The sequence below is a fragment of the Lampetra fluviatilis genome, chromosome 70, assembly GCF_964198595.1.
Source record: "Lampetra fluviatilis chromosome 70, kcLamFluv1.1, whole genome shotgun sequence".
In the NCBI taxonomy this organism is placed as follows: Eukaryota; Metazoa; Chordata; class Hyperoartia; order Petromyzontiformes; family Petromyzontidae; genus Lampetra; species Lampetra fluviatilis.
Genome location: NC_136344.1, coordinates 427,810 through 445,531, shown reverse-complemented (window position 1 = coordinate 445,531; position 17,722 = coordinate 427,810). Strand labels below are relative to the sequence as shown.

Here is a 17,722-nt window from a genome sequence, read left to right as displayed (position 1 = left end):
CGTGCACACACACAGCGTGCACACACACAGTGTACACACACACAGTGTACACACACACAGCGTACACACACACAGCGTGCACACACACCGCGTACACACACACAGTGTACACACACACAGTGTACACACACACAGTGTACACACACACAGCGTACACACACACAGCGTACACACACACAGCGTACACACACACAGCGTACACACACACAGTGTACACACACACAGTGTACACACACAGCGTACACACACACAGTGTACACACACACAGCGTACACACACACCGCGTACACACACACAGTGTACACACACACAGCGTACACACACACAGTGTACACACACAGCGTACACACACACAGTGTACACACACACAGTGTACACACACACAGTGTACACACACACAGCGTACACACACACAGTGTACACACACACAGCGTACACACACACAGTGTACACACACAGCGTACACACACACAGTGTACACACACACAGTGTACACACACACAGTGTACACACACACAGTGTACACACACACAGCGTACACACACACAGTGTACACACACAGCGTACACACACACAGTGTACACACACACAGCGTACACACACACAGTGTACACACACAGCGTACACACACACAGTGTACACACACACAGTGTACACACACACAGTGTACACACACACAGTGTACACACACACACACACACAGCGTACACACACACAGCGTACACACACACAGCGTACACACACACAGTGTACACACACACAGCGTACACACACACAGTGTACACACACACAGTGTACACACACACACAGCGTACACACACACAGCGTACACACACACAGTGTACACACACACACAGTGTACACACACACACAGCGTACACACACACAGTGTACACACACACAGCGTACACACACACAGTGTACACACACACAGCGTACACACACACAGCGTACACACACACAGTGTACACACACACAGCGTACACACACACAGTGTACACACACACAGCGTACACACACACAGTGTACACACACACAGTGTACACACACACACAGTGTACACACACACAGCGTACACACACACAGTGTACACACACACAGTGTACACACACACAGTGTACACACACACAGTGTACACACACACACACACACAGTGTACACACACACAGCGTACACACACACAGCGTACACACACACAGCGTACACACACACAGTGTACACACACACAGTGTACACACACACAGCGTACACACACACAGCGTACACACACACAGTGTACACACACACAGTGTACACACACACAGCGTACACACACACAGTGTACACACACACAGTGTACACACACACAGTGTACACACACACAGTGTACACACACACAGCGTACACACACACAGTGTACACACACACAGTGTACACACACACAGTGTACACACACACAGCGTACACACACACAGTGTACACACACACAGCGTACACACACACAGTGTACACACACACACACACACAGCGTACACACACACAGCGTACACACACACAGTGTACACACACACACACACACAGCGTACACACACACAGTGTACACACACACAGCGTACACACACACAGTGTACACACACACACACACACAGCGTACACACACACAGCGTACACACACACAGTGTACACACACACAGTGTACACACACACAGCGTGTACACACACACAGCGTACACACACACAGTGTACACACACACAGTGTACACACACACAGTGTACACACACACAGCGTACACACACACACAGCGTACACACACACAGTGTACACACACACAGCGTACACACACACAGCGTACACACACACACAGTGTACACACACACAGTGTACACACACACAGTGTACACACACACAGCGTACACACACACAGTGTACACACACACACAGTGTACACACACACAGTGTACACACACACAGTGTACACACACACAGCGTACACACACACAGTGTACACACACACACAGTGTACACACACACAGTGTACACACACACAGCGTACACACACACAGCGTACACACACACAGTGTACACACACACACAGTGTACACACACACAGTGTACACACACACAGTGTACACACACACACAGCGTACACACACACAGCGTACACACACACAGTGTACACACACACAGTGTACACACACACAGTGTACACACACACAGTGTACACACACACAGCGTACACACACACAGCGTACACACACACAGCGTACACACACACAGCGTACACACACACAGCGTACACACACACAGTGTACACACACACAGTGTACACACACACAGTGTACACACACACAGCGTACACACACACAGTGTACACACACACAGTGTACACACGCACAGTGTACACACACACAGCGTACACACACACAGCGTACACACACACAGTGTGTACACACACAGTGTACACACACACACAGTGTACACACACACAGTGTACACACACACAGTGTGTACACACACAGTGTACACACACACAGCGTACACACACACAGTGTACACACACACAGCGTACACACACGCAGTGTACACACACACAGTGTACACACACACACAGTGTACACACACACAGTGTACACACACACAGTGTACACACACACAGTGTACACACACACAGCACACACACACACAGTGTACACACACACAGTGTACACACACACAGCGTACACACACACAGTGTACACACACACAGCGTACACACACACAGTGTACACACACACACAGCGTACACACACAGTGTACACACACACAGCGTACACACACACAGCACACACACACACAGTGTACACACACACAGCGTACACACACACAGTGTACACACACACAGTGTACACACACACAGCACACACACACACAGTGTACACACACACAGCGTACACACACACAGTGTACACACACACACAGTGTACACACACACAGCGTACACACACACAGCGTACACACACACAGCGTACACACACACACAGCGTACACACACACAGCGTACACACACACAGTGTACACACACACAGTGTACACACACACAGTGTACACACACACACAGCGTACACACACACAGCGTACACACACACACAGAGTACACACACACAGCGTACACACACACAGCGTACACACACACACAGTGTACACACACACACAGCGTACACACACACAGCGTACACACACACAGCGTACACACACACACAGTGTACACACACACACAGTGTACACACACACACAGCGTACACACACACAGCGTACACACACACAGCGTACACACACACACAGCGTACACACACACACAGCGTACACACACACAGTGTACACACACACAGCGTACACACACACAGTGTACACACACACAGTGTACACACACACAGTGTACACACACACAGCGTACACACACACAGTGTACACACACACAGTGTACACACGCACAGTGTACACACACACAGCGTACACACACACAGCGTACACACACACAGCGTACACACACACACAGTGTGTACACACACAGTGTACACACACACACAGTGTACACACACACAGTGTACACACACACAGTGTGTACACACACAGTGTACACACACACAGCGTACACACACACAGTGTGTACACACACAGTGTACACACACACAGCGTACACACACACAGTGTGTACACACACAGTGTACACACACACACAGTGTACACACACACACAGTGTACACACACACAGTGTGTACACACACAGTGTACACACACACACAGTGTACACACACACAGTGTACACACACACAGTGTGTACACACACAGTGTACACACACACAGCGTACACACACACAGTGTACACACACAGCGTACACACACACAGTGTACACACACAGCGTGTACACACACACAGCGTACACACACACAGTGTACACACACAGTGTACACACACACAGTGTACACACGCACAGCGTACACACACACAGTGTACACACACACAGCGTACACACACACAGTGTACACACACACAGCGTACACACACACACAGTGTACACACACAGTGTACACACACACACACACAGTGTACACACACACAGTGTACACACACACAGTGTGTACACACACAGTGTACACACACACAGCGTACACACACACAGTGTACACACACAGCGTACACACACACAGTGTACACACACAGCGTGTACACACACACAGCGTACACACACACAGTGTACACACACAGTGTACACACACACAGTGTACACACACACAGCGTACACACACACAGTGTACACACACACAGCGTGCACACACACAGTGTACACACACACAGTGTACACACACACAGTGTACACACACACAGTGTACACACACACAGTGTACACACACACAGCGTACACACACACAGTGTACACACACAGTGTACACACACACAGTGTACACACACACAGCGTACACACACAGCGTGTACACACACACAGCGTACACACACACAGTGTACACACACAGTGTACACACACACAGTGTACACACACACAGCGTACACACACACAGTGTACACACACACAGCGTGCACACACACAGCGTGCACACACACAGCGTACACACACACAGTGTACACACACAGTGTACACACACACAGTGTACACACACACAGCGTACACACACACAGTGTACACACACACAGTGTACACACACAGCGTGTACACACACACAGCGTACACACACACAGTGTACACACACAGTGTACACACACACAGTGTACACACACACAGCGTACACACACACAGTGTACACACACACAGCGTGCACACACACAGCGTGCACACACACAGCGTACACACACACACAGTGTACACACACACAGCGTACACACACACAGCTACACACACACAGCGTACACACACACAGTGTACACACACACAGTGTACACACACACAGTGTACACACACACAGCGTGCACACACACAGCGTACACACACACACAGTGTACACACACACAGTGTACACACACACAGCTACACACACACAGCGTACACACACACACAGTGTACACACACACAGCTACACACACACAGCGTACACACACACAGTGTACACACACACAGTGTACACACACACAGTGTACACACACACAGTGTACACACACACAGCGTGCACACACACAGCTACACACACACAGCGTACACACACACACAGTGTACACACACACAGCTACACACACACAGCGTACACACACACACAGTGTACACACACACAGCGTACACACACACAGCGTACACACACACACAGTGTACACACACACAGTACACACACACACAGTGTACACACACACAGTGTACACACACACAGTGTACACACACACAGCGTACACACACACAGTGTACACACACAGCGTACACACACACACAGTGTACACACACACAGTGTACACACACACAGTGTACACACACACAGCGTACACACACACACAGTGTACACACACACAGTGTACACACACACAGTGCACACACACACAGCGTGCACACACACAGCGTACACACACACACAGTGTACACACACACAGTGTACACACACACAGCGTACACACACACAGCGTACACACACACACAGTGTACACACACACAGTGTACACACACACAGCGTACACACACACAGTGTACACACACACAGCGTACACACACACAGAGTACACACACACAGTGTACACACACACAGCGTACACACACACAGCGTACACACACACAGTGTACACACACACAGTGTACACACACACACAGTGTACACACACACAGAGTACACACACACAGTGTACACACACACAGCGTACACACACACAGCGTACACACACACAGCGTACACACACACAGTGTACACACACACAGTGTACACACACACACAGTGTACACACACACAGTGTACACACACACAGTGTACACACACACAGTGTACACACACACACAGTGTACACACACACAGTGTACACACACACAGCGTACACACACACAGTGTACACACACACAGTGTACACACACACAGTGTACACACACACAGTGTACACACACACAGTGTACACACACACACAGCGTACACACACACAGTGTACACACACAGCGTGTACACACACACAGTGTACACACACACAGCGTACACACACACAGCGTACACACACACAGTGTACACACACACAGCGTACACACACACAGTGTACACACACAGCGTACACACACACAGCGTACACACACACAGTGTACACACACACAGCGTACACACACACAGTGTACACACACACACACAGTGTACACACACACAGCGTACACACACACAGTGTACACACACACAGCGTACACACACACAGTGTACACACACAGCGTACACACACACAGCGTACACACACACAGCGTACACACACAGCGTGTACACACACACACACAGTGTACACACACAGTGTACACACACACACACAGTGTACACACACAGTGTACACACACACAGTGTACACACACACACACAGCGTGTACACACACAGTGTACACACACACAGCGTACACACACACAGTGTACACACACACAGCGTGTACACACACACAGTGTACACACACACACACAGTGTACACACACACAGTGTACACACACACACAGTGTACACACACACAGCGTACACACACACAGTGTACACACACACAGCGTACACACACACAGTGTACACACACACAGTGTACACACACACAGTGTACACACACACAGCGTACACACACACAGTGTACACACACGCACAGCGTACACACACACAGTGTACACACACACACAGCGTACACACACACAGTGTACACACACGCACAGCGTACACACACACAGTGTACACACACACACAGTGTACACACACACAGTGTACACACACGCACAGCGTACACACACACAGTGTACACACACACAGTACACACACACACAGCGTACACACACACAGTGTACACACACATAGTGTACACACACACAGTGTACACACACACAGTGTACACACACACAGTGTACACACACACAGTGTACACACACACACAGCGTACACACACACACAGTGTACACACACACAGTGTACACACACACAGCGTACACACACATAGTGTACACACACACAGTGTACACACACACAGTGTACACACACACACAGCGTACACACACACAGTGTACACACACACAGTGTACACACACACAGCGTACACACACACAGCGTACACACACACAGTGTACACACACACAGCCTACACACACACAGCGTACACACACACAGTGTACACACACACACAGCGTACACACACACAGTGTACACACACACAGCGTACACACACACAGTGTACACACACACAGTGTACACACACACACAGCGTACACACACACAGCGTGCACACACACACACAGCGTACACACACACAGTGTACACACACACAGCGTACACACACACAGCGTACACACACACAGTGTACACACACACAGTGTACACACACACACAGCGTACACACACACAGCGTGCACACACACACAGTGTACACACACACAGCGTACACACACACAGTGTACACACACACAGTGTACACACACACAGCGTACACACACACAGTGTACACACACACAGTGTACACACACACAGTGTACACACACACACAGCGTACACACACACAGCGTGCACACACACACACAGCGTACACACACACAGTGTACACACACACAGTGTACACACACACAGTGTACACACACACAGTGTACACACACACAGTGTACACACACACACAGCGTACACACACACAGCGTGCACACACACAGTGTACACACACACAGTGTACACACACACAGTGTACACACACAGCGTGCACACACACAGCGTACACACACACAGTGTACACACACACAGCGTACACACACACACAGTGTACACACACACAGCATACACACACACACAGTGTACACACACACAGCGTACACACACACAGTGTACACACACACAGCGTACACACACACAGCGTACACACACACAGTGTACACACACACACAGTGTACACACACACAGCGTACACACACACAGTGTACACACACACAGCGTACACACACACAGCGTACACACACACAGTGTACACACACACAGCGTACACACACACAGTGTACACACACACAGTGTACACACACACAGTGTACACACACACAGTGTACACACACACAGCGTACACACACACAGCGTACACACACACAGCGTACACACACACAGTGTACACACACACAGCGTACACACACACAGCGTACACACACACAGTGTACACACACACAGCGTACACACACACAGTGTACACACACACAGTGTACACACACACACAGTGTACACACACACAGTGTACACACACACAGCGTACACACACACAGTGTACACACACACAGCGTACACACACACAGTGTACACACACACAGTGTACACACACACACAGTGTACACACACACAGTGTACACACACACACACACAGCGTACACACACACAGCGTACACACACACAGCGTACACACACACAGTGTACACACACACAGTGTACACACACACAGCGTACACACACACAGTGTACACACACACACAGAGTACACACACACAGAGTACACACACACACAGAGTACACACACACAGCGTACACACACACACAGTGTACACACACACAGTGTACACACACACAGAGTACACACACACACAGAGTACACACACACAGCGTACACACACACACAGCGTACACACACACAGAGTACACACACACACAGAGTACACACACACAGCGTACACACACACACAGCGTACACACACACACAGTGTACACACACACAGTGTACACACACACAGTGTACACACACACACAGTGTACACACACACACAGCGTACACACACACACAGTGTACACACACACAGTGTACACACACACACAGCGTACACACACACAGTGTACACACACACAGCGTACACACACACAGTGTACACACACACACAGCGTACACACACACACAGCGTACACACACACAGTGTACACACACACAGCGTACACACACACAGTGTACACACACACAGTGTACACACACACAGCGTACACACACACACAGCGTACACACACACAGCGTACACACGTGGTGTACACACACACGTGCACACACATAGTGTACACACACACACCACACACGTGGTGTACACACACACGTGCACACACACACACAGCGTACACACACATAGTGTACACACACACAGCGTACACACACATAGTGTACACACACACACACAGCGTACACACACAGTGTACACACACACACGTGGTGTACACACACAGCGTACACACACACGCACACGTGTACACACACGCACAGCGTACACACACATAGTGTACACACACACCACACACGTGGTGTACACACACAGCGTACACACACGCACACCACACACGCGTACACACACGCACACAGCGTACACACACACACACAGCGTACACACACACACACGTGCACACGCACTTAGAGCATGCACACACACACGTAACATACACACACGTAGCACACACACATTGACCACACACAACAACCGCCATTCGCCACTAAGTGGCGGTGACGTCACCACGACGCTTGTGCCAGGCCATGTGCACCTTGAGGCTACCACGTGAAGTGTCGAACGCCCGCTGGCAGGAGGTCACGGGGCAGACCCAGCAGGTGCCACGGGTCGACTGACCGAGATGACCGAGACGACTGGCTGATGCACCACCTGTGCCCCCTACTGTGCCAACTTGCTGTGCTTTAGCCACCCGGCACTCCGCTCGTTGTTGTGAGCGTCGCTCCTCCGCCCTCCGTTGTTGTTGGAGGGCGACTGCCTCCAACTGCCCAGTAGCGTCCTTCACGAGCCTCCTCCACTGAGGCCGATCTTGACACCACTGGTACCAGTCATCGGCAAGTCCACTCAGCTCCACGTCCTCCTGTACCACGTCACTCCATCTCTTCTCCAGCCCGTTCCGCGCCTGTTTAGCCCCCTCTAACTGGCCGAACAGAAGCTGTTTCGGCATGCGGTGGCTGGGCATGCGGGCTACATGACCCAGCCAACGCAGCCTTGCCTGCCGGAAGAGCTCACCGATGGGACTTGTGAGCTCCTCACACAATCCCGCCCGGTTAAACCCAGGATGGATCGTAGGCAGGCCAGCATAAATGTTTCTAACCGGCGAAGATGCTCCATTAGGGGGGTCCACGTTTCGCAAGTGTAGAGAAAGGAGGGAATGACCGTGGCCGAGAAGACCTGAAGCTTTGTACGGAGTGACAGACCACACTGCCCAGGTATGGGAAACTCTCCACTCTCTCCACAACTGCCCCATCACCAATTGGGAGTTGTGGGGGTGGAGTGTCCGATGGTACAAAATACCCAGGCAGGTGCTTAGTTTTGGTGGGGCTGATGGTAAGGCCCCACCTCTTAGTGGCACGCTCCAGTCTCAGCAGCAGCGTCTCCAACTCCTCTTCTGAATGAGCAGCTATTACCAAACCATCGGCATACATAACGTGGTTGACCAATAGGGAGCCATCCCTTGACCGCACCCGGGCGTCGATCAGCCTCCCATTATATCTGTACCAAATGGTAATTCCTCCGGTACAGCTATTGAAGGCTTCACGAACTACGTGGTCAAAATAGATGTTAAATAATGTGGGAGCCAGAGGACATCCCTGTCGCACCCCAAGGTGTACAGGGAATGGCTCTGACTCCCGGCCACGTAGTTTTACCCGGGCCCGCTCACCATCATGAAGGTCCTTAATGAGCGTGAGCAGAGGGTCAGGGACTCCGAAAGCACGAAGAACAACCCAGAGCCCAGGCCTACTGATGGTATCATAGGCCTTGACCAGGTCAATAAAGCAGAAATGTAGGTCTTGTTGGAATTCCCTACACCTCTTCTGCTGTAGCAGACGGACAGAAAATATGGTATCTGTGCAGGACCCTGGACATCAGGAGGAGTGGGGGACGATGCCAACCCCAGCTGCAAGCAATGATGAAATTCTCGCTTGCAACTTTCATCAGCTAGCTGAGACCAGGCCACCTTAGGTTTGAATGGGGTCCTGGGTGTACACCCACCACCGGAGTGCAAGAATGGCAGGCGCATCTTATAGATGACTAGTCGATGGTCAGAGGGCAGATCAGCTCCACGGTAGGTCCTAGTGTCAAGGACATGGGCTCGCATCCGCTGGTCCGTCACTACGTAGTCCAGCAGATGTTCTTGCTTGGACCCGGCATGCATCCATGATGTTGTGTGGATGCGCCGATGCCGGAACAGCGTGATGGTAATAACAAGCCCATGGGCTGCACAAACATCTAGCAGCCTCCTACCGTTGTTATTGAACTGATCTGGCCCATGCCTTCCAATCACTCCAGACCAGGTGCCAGCATCATGACCAACTCGGGCATTGAAGTCACCCAACAAGATGACTCTGTCCCGAGTGGCCACTTTAGCCAGCACCTGTGACAGGAGGTCATAGAAGGCATCATCGGCCTTGCCTGCATCTCTGACCACACACACACATGCAGTACACACACACACGCAGTACACACACATATGCAGTATACAGACACACACATGTAGCACACACACACACATGTAGCACACACACACACATGTAGCACACACACACACATGTAGCACACACACACATGCAGCACACATACACATCCAGCACACACACATTGACCACACACACACGCAGCACACACACACATGCAGCACACACACACACATGCAGTACACACACACACACATGCAGCACACACACACACATGCAGTACACACACACACACATGCAGCACACACACACACATGCAGTATACACACACACATGCAGCACACATACACATCCAGTACACACACACATGCAGCACACACACACACATGCAGTACACACACACACACATGCAGCACACACACACACATGCAGTACACACACACACACATGCAGCACACACACACACATGCAGTACACACACACACGCAGTACACACACACATGCAGCACACACACATCCAGTACACACACACGCAGTACACACACACATGCAGCACACACACACATGCAGTACACACACACACACGCAGTACACACACACACACATGCAGTACACACACACACACATCCAGTACACACACACGCAGTACACACACACATGCAGCACACACACACATGCAGTACACACACACATGCAGTACACACACACATGCAGTACACACACACATGCAGTACACACACACATGCAGTACACACACACACGCAGTACACACACACATGCAGTACACACACACATGCAGTACACACACACACGCAGTACACACACACACATGCAGTACACACACACACACAGTACACACACACACGCAGTACACACACACACACGCAGTACACACACACACGCAGTACACACACACATGCAGTACACACACACACATGCAGTACACACACACATGCAGTACACACACACACGCAGTACACACACACATGCAGTACACACACACACGCAGTACACACACACATGCAGTACACACACACACGCAGTACACACACACACGCAGTACACACACGCGCAGTACACACACACATGCAGTACACACACACACGCAGTACACACACACACGCAGTACACACACACACGCAGTACACACACACACGCAGTACACACACGCGCAGTACACACACACATGCAGTACACACACACATGCAGTACACACACACACGCAGTACACACACACACGCAGTACACACACATGCAGTACACACACACACACAGTACACACACACACGCAGTACACACACACACGCAGTACACACACACACGCAGTACACACACACACACAGTACACACACACATGCAGTACACACACACACGCAGTACACACACACATGCAGTACACACACACACGCAGTACACACACACATGCAGTACACACACACATGCAGCACACACACACATGCAGTACACACACACACATGCAGTACACACACACACGCAGTACACACACACACATGCAGTACACACACACATGCAGTACACACACACATGCAGTACACACACACACGCAGTACACACACACATGCAGTACACACACACATGCAGTACACACACACACGCAGTACACACACACACATGCAGTACACACACACATGCAGTACACACACACACACGCAGTACACACACACACACACACGCAGCACACACACACACATGCAGTACACACACACACACGCAGTACACACACACACACATGCAGTACACACACACATGCAGTACACACACACATGCAGTACACACACACACATGCAGTACACACACACACGCAGTACACACACACACGCAGTACACACACACACGCAGTACACACACATGCAGTACACACACACATGCAGCACACACACACACGCAGTACACACACACATGCAGTACACACACACACGCAGTACACACACATGCAGTACACACACACACGCAGTACACACACATGCAGTACACACACACGCAGCACACACGCACACATGCAGTATACACACACATGCAGTACACACACACATGCAGTACACACACACACGCAGTACACACACATGCAGTACACACACACATGCAGTACACACACACACGCAGTACACACACACACGCAGTACACACACATGCAGTACACACACACATGCAGTACACACACACACGCAGTACACACACATGCAGTACACACACACGCAGCACACACGCACACATGCAGTATACACACACATGCAGTACACACACACATGCAGTACATACACACACGCAGTACACACACACATGCAGTACATACACACACGCAGTACACACACACACGCAGTACACACACACATGCAGCACACACACACACACGCAGTACACACACACATGCAGTACATACACACACGCAGTACACACACACACGCAGTACACACACACACGCAGTACACACACACATGCAGTATACACACACACACGCAGTACACACACACACGCAGTACACACACACACGCAGTACACACACACACGCAGTACACACACACATGCAGCACACACACACGCAGTACACACACACACGCAGTACACACACACACGCAGTACACACACACACACGCAGTACACACACACATGCAGTATACACACACACATGCAGTACACACACACACGCAGTACACACACACACGCAGTACACACACACACGCAGTACACACACACACGCAGTACACACACACATGCAGCACACACACACGCAGTACACACACACATGCAGTACACACACACACGCAGCACACACACACATGCAGTACACACACACACGCAGTACACACACACATGCAGTACACACACACATGCAGCACACACACACGCAGTACACACACACATGCAGTACACACACACGCAGCACACACGCACACATGCAGCACACACACGCAGCACACACGCACACATGCAGCACACACACGCAGTATACACACACATGCAGTACACACACACATGCAGTACACACACACAGTACACACACACATGCAGTACACACACACATGCAGCACACACACACATGCAGTACACACACGCAGTACACACACACATGCAGTACACACACACATGCAGCACACACACACATGCAGTACACACACACACGCAGTACACACACACATGCAGTACACACACACACGCAGTACACACACACATGCAGTACACACACACATGCAGTACACACACACACGCAGTACACACACACACGTAGTACACACACACACATGCAGTACACACACACATGCAGTACACACACACACACACGCAGTACACACACACATGCAGTACACACACACACGCAGTACACACACACACGTAGTACAAACACACATCCAGTACACACACACATGCAGTACACACACACACGCAGTACACACACACATGCAGTACACACACACATGCAGTACACACACACACGCAGTACACACACACACGCAGTACACACACACAGTACACACACACATGCAGTACACACACACATGCAGCACACACACACATGCAGTACACACACGCAGTACACACACACACGCAGTACACACACACATGCAGTACACACACACATGCAGTACACACACACATGCAGTACACACACACACGCAGCACACACACACATGCAGTACACACACACATGCAGTACACACACACATGCAGTACACACACACATGCAGTACACACACACATGCAGTACACACACACATGCAGTACACACACACACACACGCAGTACACACACACATGCAGTACACACACACACTGTACACACACACATACAGTACACACACAGTACACACACACATACAGTACACACACACACAGTACACACACACATACAGTACACACACACATACAGTACACACACACACAGTACACACACACGCAGCACACACACACATGCAGTACACACACACATGCAGTATACCGACACACAGTACACACACATGCAGTACACACACACACAGTACACACACACATACAGTACACACACACACAGTACACACACACGCAGCACACACACACACATGCAGTACACACACACACATGCAGTATACCGACACACAGTACACACACATGCAGTACACACACACACACAGTACACACACACATACAGTACACACACAGTACACACACACATACAGTACACACACACACAGTACACACACACATACAGTACACACACACATACAGTACACACACACACAGTACACACACACGCAGCACACACACATGCAGTACACACACACATGCAGTATACCGACACACAGTACACACACATGCAGTACACACACACATACAGTACACACACACACAGTACACACACACATACAGTACACACACACATACAGTACACACACACGCAGCACACACACACAGTACACACACACATGCAGTATACCGACACACAGTACACACACATGCAGTACACACACACACACAGTACACACACACATGCAGCACACACACATACAGTACACACACACATACAGTACACACACACACAGTACACACACACATACAGTACACACACACATACAGTACACACACACACAGTACACACACACATGCAGTACACACACACATACAGTACACACACACATACAGTACACACACACACAGTACACACACACATACAGTACACACACACATACAGTACACACACACATACAGTACACACACACACACAGTACACACACACACACAGTACACACACACATGCAGTACACACACACATGCAGTACACACACACACGCAGTACACACACACATGCAGTACACACACACACGCAGCACACACACACACACAGTACACACACACACACAGTACACACACACACACAGTACACACACCCACACAGTACACACACACACACAGTACACACACACATACAGTACACACACACATACAGTACACACACACATACAGTACACACACACACACAGTACACACACACACACAGTACACACACACATACAGTACACACACACACACAGTACACACACACACACAGTACACACACACACACAGTACACACACACATACAGTACACACACACACACAGTACACACACACACACAGTACACACACACACCGTACACACACACACACATACAGTACACACACACAGTACACACACACATGCAGTACACACACACACGCAGCACACACACACATGCAGTACACACACACATACAGTACACACACACACAGTACACACACACATACAGTACACACACACACACAGTACACACACACGCAGCACACACACACGCAGCACACACACACAGTACACACACGTGTAGCCCCCCCCCCCGTGCCCCCCCTGCCCCCCCTGCCCCCCCTGCCCCCCCGTGCCCGACCCCACGACCCCCACTGTACCGTGACCCCTGGCAACCGCCACGTGACCGCGAGTCCGAAAACCGAAAGGCCGGCGGCCGTCGTGCACCCTGGGAAAAAAAAGTGACAGCTCGCCCCGCCCCCCCTCGCGACTAGCCCCGCCTACTTGACAATTAGCCCCGCCCCCTCCGTCAACTAGCCCCGCCCATTCCACAAGTAGCCCCGCCCACTTGACAATTAGCCCCGCCCCCTCCGCCGACTAGTCCCGCCCACTTGACAACTAGCCCCGCCCCCTCCATCAACTAGCCCCGCCCATTCCATAAGTAGCCCCGCCCACTTAATAATTAGCCCCGCCCCCTCCGCCGACTAGTCCCGCCCACTTGACAACTGGCCCCGCCCCCTCCGTCAACTAGCCCCGCCCATTCCACAAGTAGCCCCGCCCATTTGACCCTAGCAGGTGCCATGGGTTGCCTGCTGTGCCAGGCTAGGTGCATGAGGAGGAGGTCACGGGACAGACCCAGCAGGTGCCATGGGTTGACTGCTGTGCCAGGCTAGGTGCAGGAGGTCACGGGACAGACGCAGCAGGTGCCATGGGTTGCCTGCTGTGCCAGGCTAGGTACATGAGGAGGAGGTCACGGGACAGACGCAGCAGGTGCCATGGGTTGACTGCTGTGCCAGGCTAGGTGCAGGAGGTCACGGGACAGACCCAGCAGGTGCCATGGGTTGCCTGCTGTGCCAGGCTAGGTGCAGGATGTCACGGGACAGACCCAGCAGGTGCCATGGGTTGACTGCTGTGCCAGGCTAGGTGCAGGAGGAGGAGGTCACGGGACAGACCCAGC

The 17,722-nt window shown here is 51.0% G+C and overlaps 1 protein-coding gene across 1 annotated transcript in view; it reads right to left on the bottom strand.

The window, feature by feature from the left end:
• Positions 1–16,995, bottom strand: part of LOC144952786 (uncharacterized) — a 37,156-nt gene extending 20,161 nt beyond the window's left edge. The window contains exon 1 of the mRNA XM_078883257.1: positions 16,926–16,995. The gene's annotated coding sequence lies outside the window, so the exon portion shown is untranslated. The remainder of the gene's footprint in view (positions 1–16,925) is intronic.
• Between the last annotated feature and the right edge of the window lie 727 nt (positions 16,996–17,722).